The 10,941-nt window shown below is 37.4% G+C and overlaps 1 pseudogene across 1 annotated transcript; it reads left to right on the top strand.

Annotated features, from left to right (window-relative positions):
- The first annotated feature begins 5,551 nt into the window (after positions 1-5,551).
- On the top strand, positions 5,552-8,568 carry LOC143635361 (ABC transporter G family member 14-like; annotated as a pseudogene). Its single transcript, XR_013154043.1, has 5 exons — positions 5,552-5,634; positions 5,736-6,498; positions 6,649-6,825; positions 7,167-7,350; positions 7,909-8,568. The product of XR_013154043.1 is annotated as an ABC transporter G family member 14-like (transcript).
- The last annotated feature ends 2,373 nt before the right edge of the window (positions 8,569-10,941 follow it).

The following is a 10,941-nucleotide window of genomic DNA, read 5'->3' as shown; positions in this document are numbered from 1 at the left end:
AAAAGTTCAAAACATGTCATATTCTTGTTTCTGAACAATTTCTCAAAGTTTCAAATCTTTTCTCGTACTTTCTCACTCAAAATATTGATTTTTTCATTCTGGTCTACTTATACATCATATAAGTTTTTTCTACTTACACGATGCACAAGTCTCAGCGTATATACTTATACGCCGTATAACACTTATACGACGTATAAGTTTCTTTCGTTCCTTTTTTCGTGCATTTGTTTCGTTTTGTATGCTTTCCAAATGGCTGCATCGAGCAGTTCTGTTGTTCAAAATATGACCATTGATTTTGCCAACCGTCTTTACCTTTACCCTTCGGATCATCCCGTTATGATTCTCGTTTCTAAATTATTTGATGATACTGGTTTCGGATCTTCAAAAAGAGCTATGACGATTGCTCTCTCACCCAAGAACAAGATCGGTTTCATCAAAGCACTTTAATCATGCCGAAGAACGAGAAACAGCTGGCGATTTGGCAGCTTTGTACTGACATGTTGATCTCATGGATTCTCAACACTCTCACTGGTGATATCAGTAGTAGTAACAATCAGAAGTAACATTTTGATGATGCAGCCTCTTCCTTCTATCAATCGTGCGTATGGTATTCAAATGCAAGATGAGAAGCAAAACGAAATTCACACCACCCCTATTTTCACTACATCTTCTGCATCTATGAATGCTAGCAGCGAATGTCCTATCAGTGGAGGAACAAAGGAAAATAATAGAACTTTGGTGTGCACTCATTGCAAGAGAAATGGGCATTCAGTGAACAAATGCTATAAGTTGATTGGTTTCCCCAAAGATTTCAAGTTCACCAAAGGAAAGAAGTTTGCTAACCTTACTGAAGATCAAGCAAAAAGCGATTAAAGTCAATCTGAACAATAGCAAGGAATAACTCAGCAACAATATCATGATCTGATGGCTTTATTGCAGCAATCTAAAGTTCAACCTGGCACTTCAACCACATATGCTGCTAACAATGCCACAACCATCGATCAGGACTCTTTCCGATATATAATGTCTTGCAATTCTTTTAAATATTATTCCAAATGGATCATTGACACTAGTGATAATGATCATATGTGTCATTATCAAAATTTATTTTCAAGAGTTTCTTTTCTCAAAAATGCATTTTTCATCACTCTTCCTAATGCCACACTGTCACGGTCCATCAACATGGGATTGTTCCTTTGACTGATAGCATTTCCTTGTCAAATGTTCTTTTTGTGCTACATTTTAGCAATAATCTTCTCTCTGTGTCAAGATTATGTTCTGATACCGATGGTATTGTCCTTTTCTCTAAATTCACCTGTGTCTTGTAGGCCCCTTCTCTGAAAAGCCCATAGATTATTGGTGATATACCGAATGGACTTCACCTCTTAGAGGCCACTAAGCACTTTCTTGTTTCTTTTTTTGTTTCGAATAATGTTTGTAACTCTGTTGTTACTTTTGAACTTTGGCACAACAGACTTGGTCATTTACCAAGCTACAAACTGAAACAATTACTTTTCATCTCTAATGCGTCTTTGAAATCTATTGATCATTGTGATATTTGTTAAGGCACGACAACATAAACTACCATTTCCTAGTTGTACCATATCTACTAGTAAAATTTTTTAGTTAATCCATATCATGTTTGGGGCCTTATCATACATCTTCTTACAATGGGTTTAGATAATTTTTTAACCATTGTGGATGACTACAGCAGAACCACATGGACACATTTTCTTTCAACTAAAAGCAATGTCTTTCCCATCCTTCAATCTTTTGTTGAAATGGTTAGCAACCAGTTTGGCACTAATGTGAAATGCATCAGATCCGATAATGCCTTCGAACTAGGCTCTGGGTCTGTTCAAAGTGCTTATTTTTTGAGTAAAGGCATTATTCATCAAACCACTTGCGTAGCTGTCCCTTAACAAAATGGCATTATTGAACAAAAACATAAACATTTTCTTGAAACCTCAAGAGCTCTTTGTTTCAATCTAGGCTCCCAGTTTAGTTTTGGGTGACTGTGTTTTAACTGCAGCACATTTAAACAATCAGTTTTCTACCAAAATTCTTCATAATAAAACCCCTTATGAGGTTTTAACTGGAAAGGCTCCTTCTTATGCTCAAATGAAATTTTTTGGTTGTCTTGCTTATGCTTCCATGTTATCTCATGGAAGCAATAAATTCAAACCAAGGGTTGTGCCTTGTGTTTTTTTTTTGTGGGATATCCTCTTGGTAAAAAGGCTTATAGATTATATGATCTTGATGAAAACAAGGTTATCATATCAAGAGACGTTGTTTTCTTTGAGGATTTATTTCCTTAAATCACTAAATCCAAAGAAAGTTTCATTTTCCCTTCAATCGATCTCATCAATTAATTTTTTGATGATCCATCCTCTGCTCCTCTTCCTACTCTTGTTCCTGATTCTTCATCTTCCATTCCTAATTCTCTTCCTACTGATCCTACTGAACCTGTTCGAAGATATTCGAGAATTTCTGTTCCGCCCTCATATTTAAATGACTATGTTTGTAATAACTTTGAAACTTCTCATCATTGTTTCCATACTGTCACTAATTCATGCTCCTCTCTTATCTCTTGCTCTTCTCTCATCTTCTTCCTTCCTGTCATTATCTCACTCAAGCGATCTCTAATTTACATCAGCCTACTTCGTATAAGGAAGCTGTCGATATTTCTGAATGTTAAAATGCCATGAAAGCTGAGTTTCATGCTCTTGAAAAGACTAATACTAGGGTTGTTTTTGCTCTTCCCCGTGGAAAGAATGCTATTAAATGCATATGGGTGTTTAAAGTTAAACACAACGTAGATGGGACGGTTGAGTGTCGTAAAGCAAGATTGGTGGTGCTAGGAAATACTCAAAAAGAGGGGATTGATTATAATGAAACTTTTTCTCCTGTTATGAAGACGGCCACCATTCAAAGCCTTGTAATTGTTGCTACAAAACGAAGTTGGCCACTTTTCCAGCTTGATGTTAATAATGCATTTTTTCATGTTGTTACATGAGGATATCTACATGTTACAACCACCTAGTATGCAACTTCCTGATAATCAGGTGCTTAAACTTCAGAAATCCTTGTATAGATTGAAACAGGCTTCTCGACAATGGTATGGGAAATTGTCTTCCATATTAAAGTCAAGGGGTATGTGGGTTCTCAAAATGACCATTCCTTGTTTTCAAAGTCTATGGGACCATCAGTGGTTTATGTCACTGTATATGTCGATGGCGTTTTAGTTTCTGGGAACAATTTGAAAGAAATCAATAATCTCAAGACTTTCATGGATTTATCTTTCAAAATCAAAGATCTGGGAAGTCTCAATTACTTTTTGGGAATGGAGGTTCTTTTCACTACAAGAGGTGTTATCATGTGCCAATCCAAGTTTATTCTGAGATAATAAAATTTTCTCTCCCTGCTTCATTTCTTTCTTTCTTTCTGTGTCATCGTTTTAGCGATTACAAACCTTACATTTAGGACGTGTCGTGTAGACCTTAAAGTTTAATTCACTATATTTTGTCCATTCAATTATTTATGGATTTTTTTAGAATTGTATATAATAAGAGTAAATTATAATTTTGGTCTTGTAGTTTAGTCAAATTACGGATTTAGTCTTCAGATCACGATGGGGTGGGGGGTGATATCTGTTGGTAGCGGCTTCAAAACACCTTTAAGCGAACCTAACAACATTGCTTTTGAACTAAAAAAAAGAGTATATTAGAGGGGGGAATGAAAGATATTTTGTTCTACCATAGAAAATTATTTGATTATTGCCTTTCTTCGAAGAATATAGAGAAAGGTCAACATAGGAGATAAAGTCGTTAAAAAGATTCCATCTGGACGTGAGCCTCACCCAAGAGGGAAACTCCATTTTGTGCTCGATCTCTTCTGTCATGCATCATGGCTGGGTGAGTTGTCCCATTGCGAAGGAACCTCCGTGCTTCCAATCTGGTCATGCACTTCTTTAAGATGTTAGGCAGTTGTCATTTGAAAGAAAACGCTCTTTGTTTGTATAAGGTTCCAAACCTTCGCACCCTGATGAAACCTTTCTTTTCTATCTTATATTAGTAAAGCCTAAACGTCCTTATTGAAGCCTAGCTAACGAGAAATCAAAGCGATAATGCACCGATTAGAATCGAAAAAGTTTCTCTAAACACTATGCTTGCTTTCATAGATGTTCTCTTGGATTAATGACGTTAATTTTGATTTGGTAATTTAATGGGCAACGAAGTTAGGATGTAACCTCAGTTTTATGTCCGATCTTTGGGTGGGGGGGGTGTCGAGGAAAAGGTTGAACATTTGATTGTATCGTGTGGGCTAGCTCAAACAATTTGTCAAGTGATTTCGTAATGGTGTATGATCCCAAGTATTTATGGGTTTAGTATCCGGGATATTTTGGAGTAACATAAGTTGTTAGGCTTTGTAAAGAAGAAGACTAAAAAGTTCCACACCTTGACATCAGTTATGATTTGGTGCTTGGTTTCTCATGGATTCGGACGAGGTCGAAGTCTACAACGGTGTCTTGAGAGGATTGATAAAGATCTGGTTTGTAGTGTCTTGTTTGATCAAGTGTTGTTTGCATACTGGTGGTTGTAGACCTAGCATCTTGCTACGCCGGTTTTCTTTTAATTAATAATAATTATTTTGATTATTTGATGATCATTAAAAAAAAAACGATCACTTAAAACAAATTTCCGTCACCACAGCATAGGAGGATGTTTGTTGGAGGAGTTGGTGTAAAGTGCAATTGGTATTTTATGCTTTTTTAACTTTTTTTTATGTATAAAAGGATAAACAGGAAATCTACTATAACAATAACTAGCCAGATTAAACTGCGCATCCTTTTTGCATCATATCTAAGGGATTCTTTGGTTCGGGTCGAAGAAGCAATGTCACTCGATCCTTATCAAACTGACTGCATGTCCGTGAGGATCCCACCAGAGCGCCTTCCACTTCTAATAGGCCACGAACTAGACCAGAATCATTCTCAACGAGTCCATAAGGAGTGATCCAATTTTTTTCATCGGGTCCGGGTAGAGACCAAAGATCTTGAGTGACCGATCTGGCAGAACAACTCAAAAGATAAAGAAGTATCGTTAATTTTTTGTGATGGGCGTAAAGCTTTTTGGTTTCGACATAATTGCTATGGCAAACGAAAGAGAAAAACCAAAAATATAATCGTGACATAACAAAAAGAGTACCGAAACATGCTTTGTTTTGTTGTCTTTTTTACTATGTAGCGTTCAAACTCAATTGAAGACCCAAATATTAGTTAACTTTTCGTTGAAAAGAATTGCCTAATATTGATGATTAAATTAATATATATAATCAAATAAAAAGTAGCACAATTGTTAATACTCATTCGGGAGACTTCAAATAAAACTCTAGTACCCAGAAACCAGAATCCAAACAATCTTTTCACACATAAGCATGCGTACACATTCTTACATGTATATATATTGTATTATGCATGTCAAGAAACTCAAAGAGTTAAAACCAAATCATATAACCTTCACCTTCACCTTCACCTTCACCTTCACCTCCACCTCCACCACCACCACCACCACCATGGAAGAACAAGTTCATGAGAAACCCCTACACAAGGCTTTACAACCCATAACTTTAAAGGTATCTTCCGTTACCACTTACCACCCACCTGCTAATTTCCTCCAAATTAATAATATTCACAAGTCATGTTATTCATCTTATTAGTTATGCCCTTCCTGTAGTTTGACAAGGTTATATATAAAGTTAAACTTAAGGGCGCGATAGAGAAGACGGTATTAAATGGTGTCACGGGCATGGTTTGCCCCGGAGAGCTTTTAGCCATGCTGGGTCCATCTGGTAGCGGTAAAACCACCCTACTAACCGCTCTTGGAGGCCGGCTAACCGGTAAACTGGCAGGAAAGATAACATATAACAGCCAACCATTTTGTGGCTCCACTAAAAGAAGAACCGGTTTTGTGACACAAGATGGTGTTCTTTACCCTCATCTTACTGTGACCGAAACCCTTTTATTCACGGCTTTGTTAAGGCTGCCAGACAGTTTGGCCCGAGACGAGAAAGTCAACCACGTTGACCGAGTGATAGCCGAGTTGGGTTTGGCCAGGTGTCGAAATAGTATGATAGGTGGTCCACTTGTTAGAGGAATATCAGGAGGGGAGAAAAAGAGAGTGAGTATAGGTCAAGAAATGTTGATTAACCCAAGTTTGTTGTTGTTAGATGAGCCCACTTCAGGTTTGGACTCGACTACGGCTCAGAGGATCATGACCACGATCAGACGGTTGGCTAGTGGTGGACGAACTGTGGTAACCACGATTCACCAGCCGTCGAGCCGGATCTACCTTTTGTTTGATAAACTGGTGTTGCTCTCTGAGGGCTCACAAATATATTATGGCCCTGCTTCCACTGCTTTGGAATATGTCTCTTCTCTCGGGTTTTCGACACCTGTCACGGTCAACCCTGCTGACCTGTTGCTGGATCTTGCTAGCGGTAAACTACTTTTATATTTTGATTTTCTATAATGTCATATTGATGTTATTTTCATCAAATAGAGTGGTTCATGATTGTTCCCAAAAAACTAGGGAAAAAGTTAAGAAACATTGATCATTACTAAGCATAAAAATTTAAAATTGTCAACAGGGATTGCACCTGATACAATACATGATTATGAGCAAGGTGAAACTGCCGAGGAAGAGCGGAAATCAGTCAGGCAAAAACTCGTTACTTGTTTTGAAACCAACCTTGCAGCAAGGTGGGAAACGGGTTTATACGATACAGATGTTTGCAACGATAATCAAGCTAAAGCAGGTTCGACAAGTAAGTATTATAAAAGAACACTCAGTGATTAACCAAGGTGATAGTTTTGAGTCATTTACTTATTAAATGAGTCAATTGGGTAATGCTTTACTTGAAGCCAGTTAAAGTAAACTTGACATGCTTATAAAATGTTTGCAAGTGTATAATCATATCTGACATACTAGTTATATATAAGAAAAAGTAGACAAGATTTGGATAAAAAGTGTTTTAAGTAAACGTGGCCTCACCACCCGTATCAAAAGATAATAATCATTTTAGCATGCTCGTTAACTTTTCGGACCAGCCCATCTTGTCACCTCTAGACGCTATTATTTGTGTAGACTAACATTGTTGAAAAGTAGGAAGCCGTGTGCAATCAGAGCAATGGTGTACCAGCTGGTGGCATCAATTTAAGGTGCTTCTCATGAGGGGACTTAAAGGAGATTTGAAGCTTTTAATAAGCTTAGAATCTTTCAAGTTGTAAGTGTTGCTGTATTGGCTGGCCTCTTATGGTGGCACACACCAGCTTCCCATATTGCAGATCGTGTGAGTATTTATCATCAAGCTGCTCGTAAATTACTCGAGATCAACACGATAAAAAATCTAATCAAGTCAAGCTTAAACGTGCTCGAGCTGGCTCGCGAGCCTAAACAAGCCTATAGTTTTTATAATTTTTAGTTATATACAAAATAATATTTATACAACTATTATATATAAACTAAAGATAAAAACAACAAATTAATACATATTATCAAATATATTATGTTACATATCTCTTTTAATTAAAGTATTTACATAATTATCATAATAAATATATATGTCTGTAGATAATATATTCATAAATAATATATGAGTCTAGCTTAAGCTTAAAAAACTTTGCACAAGCCAACTTTGAGCTATAGAAATAAAGCTTGACACTATGAAAGCTAGAGCTCTTGTTAGTTAAACGAGCCGAGTTGAGCTCGAGCCTAGTCAACCTCGGGCTCAACTCGCCTCTTTTTACACCCTTTGTTGTGCCCGATCCACCAGCATATCTTGCCACTCTTGTTATTTACACGACTAGTCTAACATAAACTATATGTTTTTTCTCTTTGATTTTTGCAGATAGGAATGCTTTTCTTTTTCTCGGTTTTTTGGGGGTTTTACCCACTTTACAATGCGGTTTTTACCTTCCCACAAGAAAGAAGAATGCTAATAAAAGAACGGTCATCAGGAATGTACCGTTTGTCCTCTTACTTCCTAGCAAGAACCATAGGTGACCTCCCACTCGAGCTTGCACTCCCCACCACTTTCACAATCATACTATACTGGATGGGTGGGCTCAAGCCTGACCCGACCACCTTCATCCTTTCCTTGTTCGTTATACTCTACACCGTCCTTGTGGCCCAAAGCCTCGGGCTAGCATTTGGTGCTATACTTATGGATGTAAAACAAGCCACAACTTTAGCCTCGGTCACAACCCTTGTTTTCCTAGTCGCGGGCGGTTATTATGTGCAACAAATCCCTCCATTTATAGTGTGGTTAAAATATTTGAGCTATAGTTATTATTGCTACAAGCTTCTTCTTGGGGTTCAATACAATGAGAGTGATGTTTATGAACGCTCTAAGGGGGTTTATTACAAAGTTGCGGATTTTCAAGCAGTTAAATCGATTGGATTAAATAACTTTACTATGGATTTGGCGGTTATGGCATTGATGTTGGTCGGGTATAGGTTTGTTGCTTATGTTGCCTTGAACAAAGTGCGGTGAAGCTTACAAGAGGTCCGGTTTTCTGGGGTATATGAAGAGAAATATATTTAACTCGATATTATATTTATCATTTAATACCTTTATGCTTATCCTTATTTTATTATTCAATAAACTAAATGCCTAGTTTATGTTTGGGGAAAATTAGGAAACCATTGTATTTATATGCTTCTTGTTCGTATCTTTTGATTAATAAGAAAAAAACCTTCTCTGTTATATTTTTATGGTACCAGAGTGCAATTTCTCAAAATTAGATAAACCCTAAAATCTCCAAACAAAACCACGATGGTTGGAGATGATAGTTCAACCAGCAACAAGAACAGTAACATCATCGATCCAAGTACGCCATATATATCCACGCTTCTGATTATCCTAGGCAGATGCAAGTCAACGAAACACTCAATGATACGAACTACAGCAATTGGTGTCAAGAGATGAAGAACTTCTTGTTTGCTAAAAATAAGATGAGGTTTGTTGATAGATCCTTTCCGAAACCAGAGCAAATTGAAGATACTTACATGGCTTGGATGCGTTGTGTTACAATGATCAAAGGTTGGTTAGAAACCGTCATGGAGAAAGAGCTATGAGGTAGTGTGAAATATGCCAACACCTCTCTTGAAATCTGGTCAGACTTGAGAGACTGCTTTGGAAAAGAAAGTGCGCCTCGTGTCTATGCATTGAAGTAGTCCCTCTCAATGATACGACAGGACGGTTCCTCGGTTCGACATACTATACACGACTATGTTCAATTTGAGACGAAATACACACCGTGCTACCGCCACCACGATGCAATTGTGGGAACTGCTCATGTGATGTCAGTAAGAAGATGAGAGAATTCCGGGAGAAAGAACAGTTGTAAGAGTTTCTTATGGGACTAGACACCGAGTTTACACTGATAAGGACCCACTTACTATCAATGAAACCGGGCCCCACGCTAGGAGAGGCTTATCGTCTCACCTATGAGGATGAATAAAAAAGGGGAATTGCTCTGCAAAAAGAACACAAACTGATTCTGTAGCCTTCCAGACCGGCTATCAAGGCAAACGGGATGGTGGGACTACCCAACAGAGGTACAAAGGAGGTTGAAGGACACCAAGAGCAATAATGATAGCGAGGTGTGTGCTCATTGTGGTAAGACAGGCTATGTCCAGGATGATTGCTTTGAGAGAATTGAGTACCCTGATTGATGGCCAGGAAAGCGAAAAGAGAAAAAGGGAAGTCAAAAGTGGGATGTGTAGAGAATAACCAAAGCAGGACAATTAGGTGGTTGAGTTAGGAATAATACGAAACAGTTGAAAGAAAACACACAAGGTGATTCGATAACTAAAGCTAACATGGCAATGTTTGTCAATACAACATGATGGGTGGATTATTGACTCTAGATTGACGGAGCATATAGTCCAAACACTCAACTTACTAGAAACCCGCAACAAATGCATCAAAGATTTACCCATTATGATACCAAACGGTGACAACATACCCGTTAAGGCAATGGGTAAATCCATGTTAACGAACCAATTTAAAATTGATAGAGTGCTATATATACCCTACTTTAATTGTAAGTTACTTTTAGTTGGTAGACTTGTCACTGATTTACAATGCGTTGTGAGTTGTTTCCCATATTCTTTTGCATGCAGACTTACACTTAAAGAAGATGATTGGGGTGGGTAAACGCGTGAATGATCTTTATCGAATGGGCATGGTGGTTAGATAGAAGAAAGCTATGATGTCAAAGGCGGATGTAGAAGTCTGGTATAAAAGACTAGGCCATGCCTCATACGATAAATTATGTCGAATTTCTTTTTTTTTTAATACTTGTATTAATTTTAAGGATGATGCTTATGATGCTTGTAATAAAGCTAAATTTACTGATTACCTTTCCCAAAGAGTTATATTAAAAGTAAAGCATATTTTTATATCATTCATTGTGACACATGGGGAAAATATCATAAACCTTCTACATCAAATGCTTGTTTTTTCTTAACTATTGTTGATGATTATAATAGAGTTGCATTGACCTATCTGATCAAACACAAGAGTGATGTGAGCGAGTGTTTGATAAGCTTCCAAAGAATGGTGAAAACACAGTTTAGTAAACCAATTAAGAGAATATGGTGTGATTACGGTGGAGAATTCATCTCAAACCGAATGATGGAATTTTATTCTCAAGAAGGAATTTTATTGGAGACCACATGTCTACACACTCCTCAACAAAATGGAGTGGTGGTACGTAAACAATGACATATACTCGAAATAGCTCGTTCATTGATGTTTCAAGGAAGCTTGCCAACATTTTGGGGCGAATGCATACAAGCCACCATGATGCGCTAAAAGTGGTATATAAAAATATTTCAATTAATCAACCTAGCACAACGAGTAATAAAAACCTAG

The sequence above is a fragment of the Bidens hawaiensis genome, unplaced genomic scaffold, assembly GCF_021521415.1.
Source record: "Bidens hawaiensis isolate Kalapana, Puna unplaced genomic scaffold, B.hawaiensis_p1.1 tig00007455_1, whole genome shotgun sequence".
NCBI classification, from domain to species: Eukaryota; Viridiplantae; Streptophyta; class Magnoliopsida; order Asterales; family Asteraceae; genus Bidens; species Bidens hawaiensis.
Note: the sequence above shows the minus strand (reverse complement) of the source record. Positions and strands in the feature narration are given on the sequence as shown.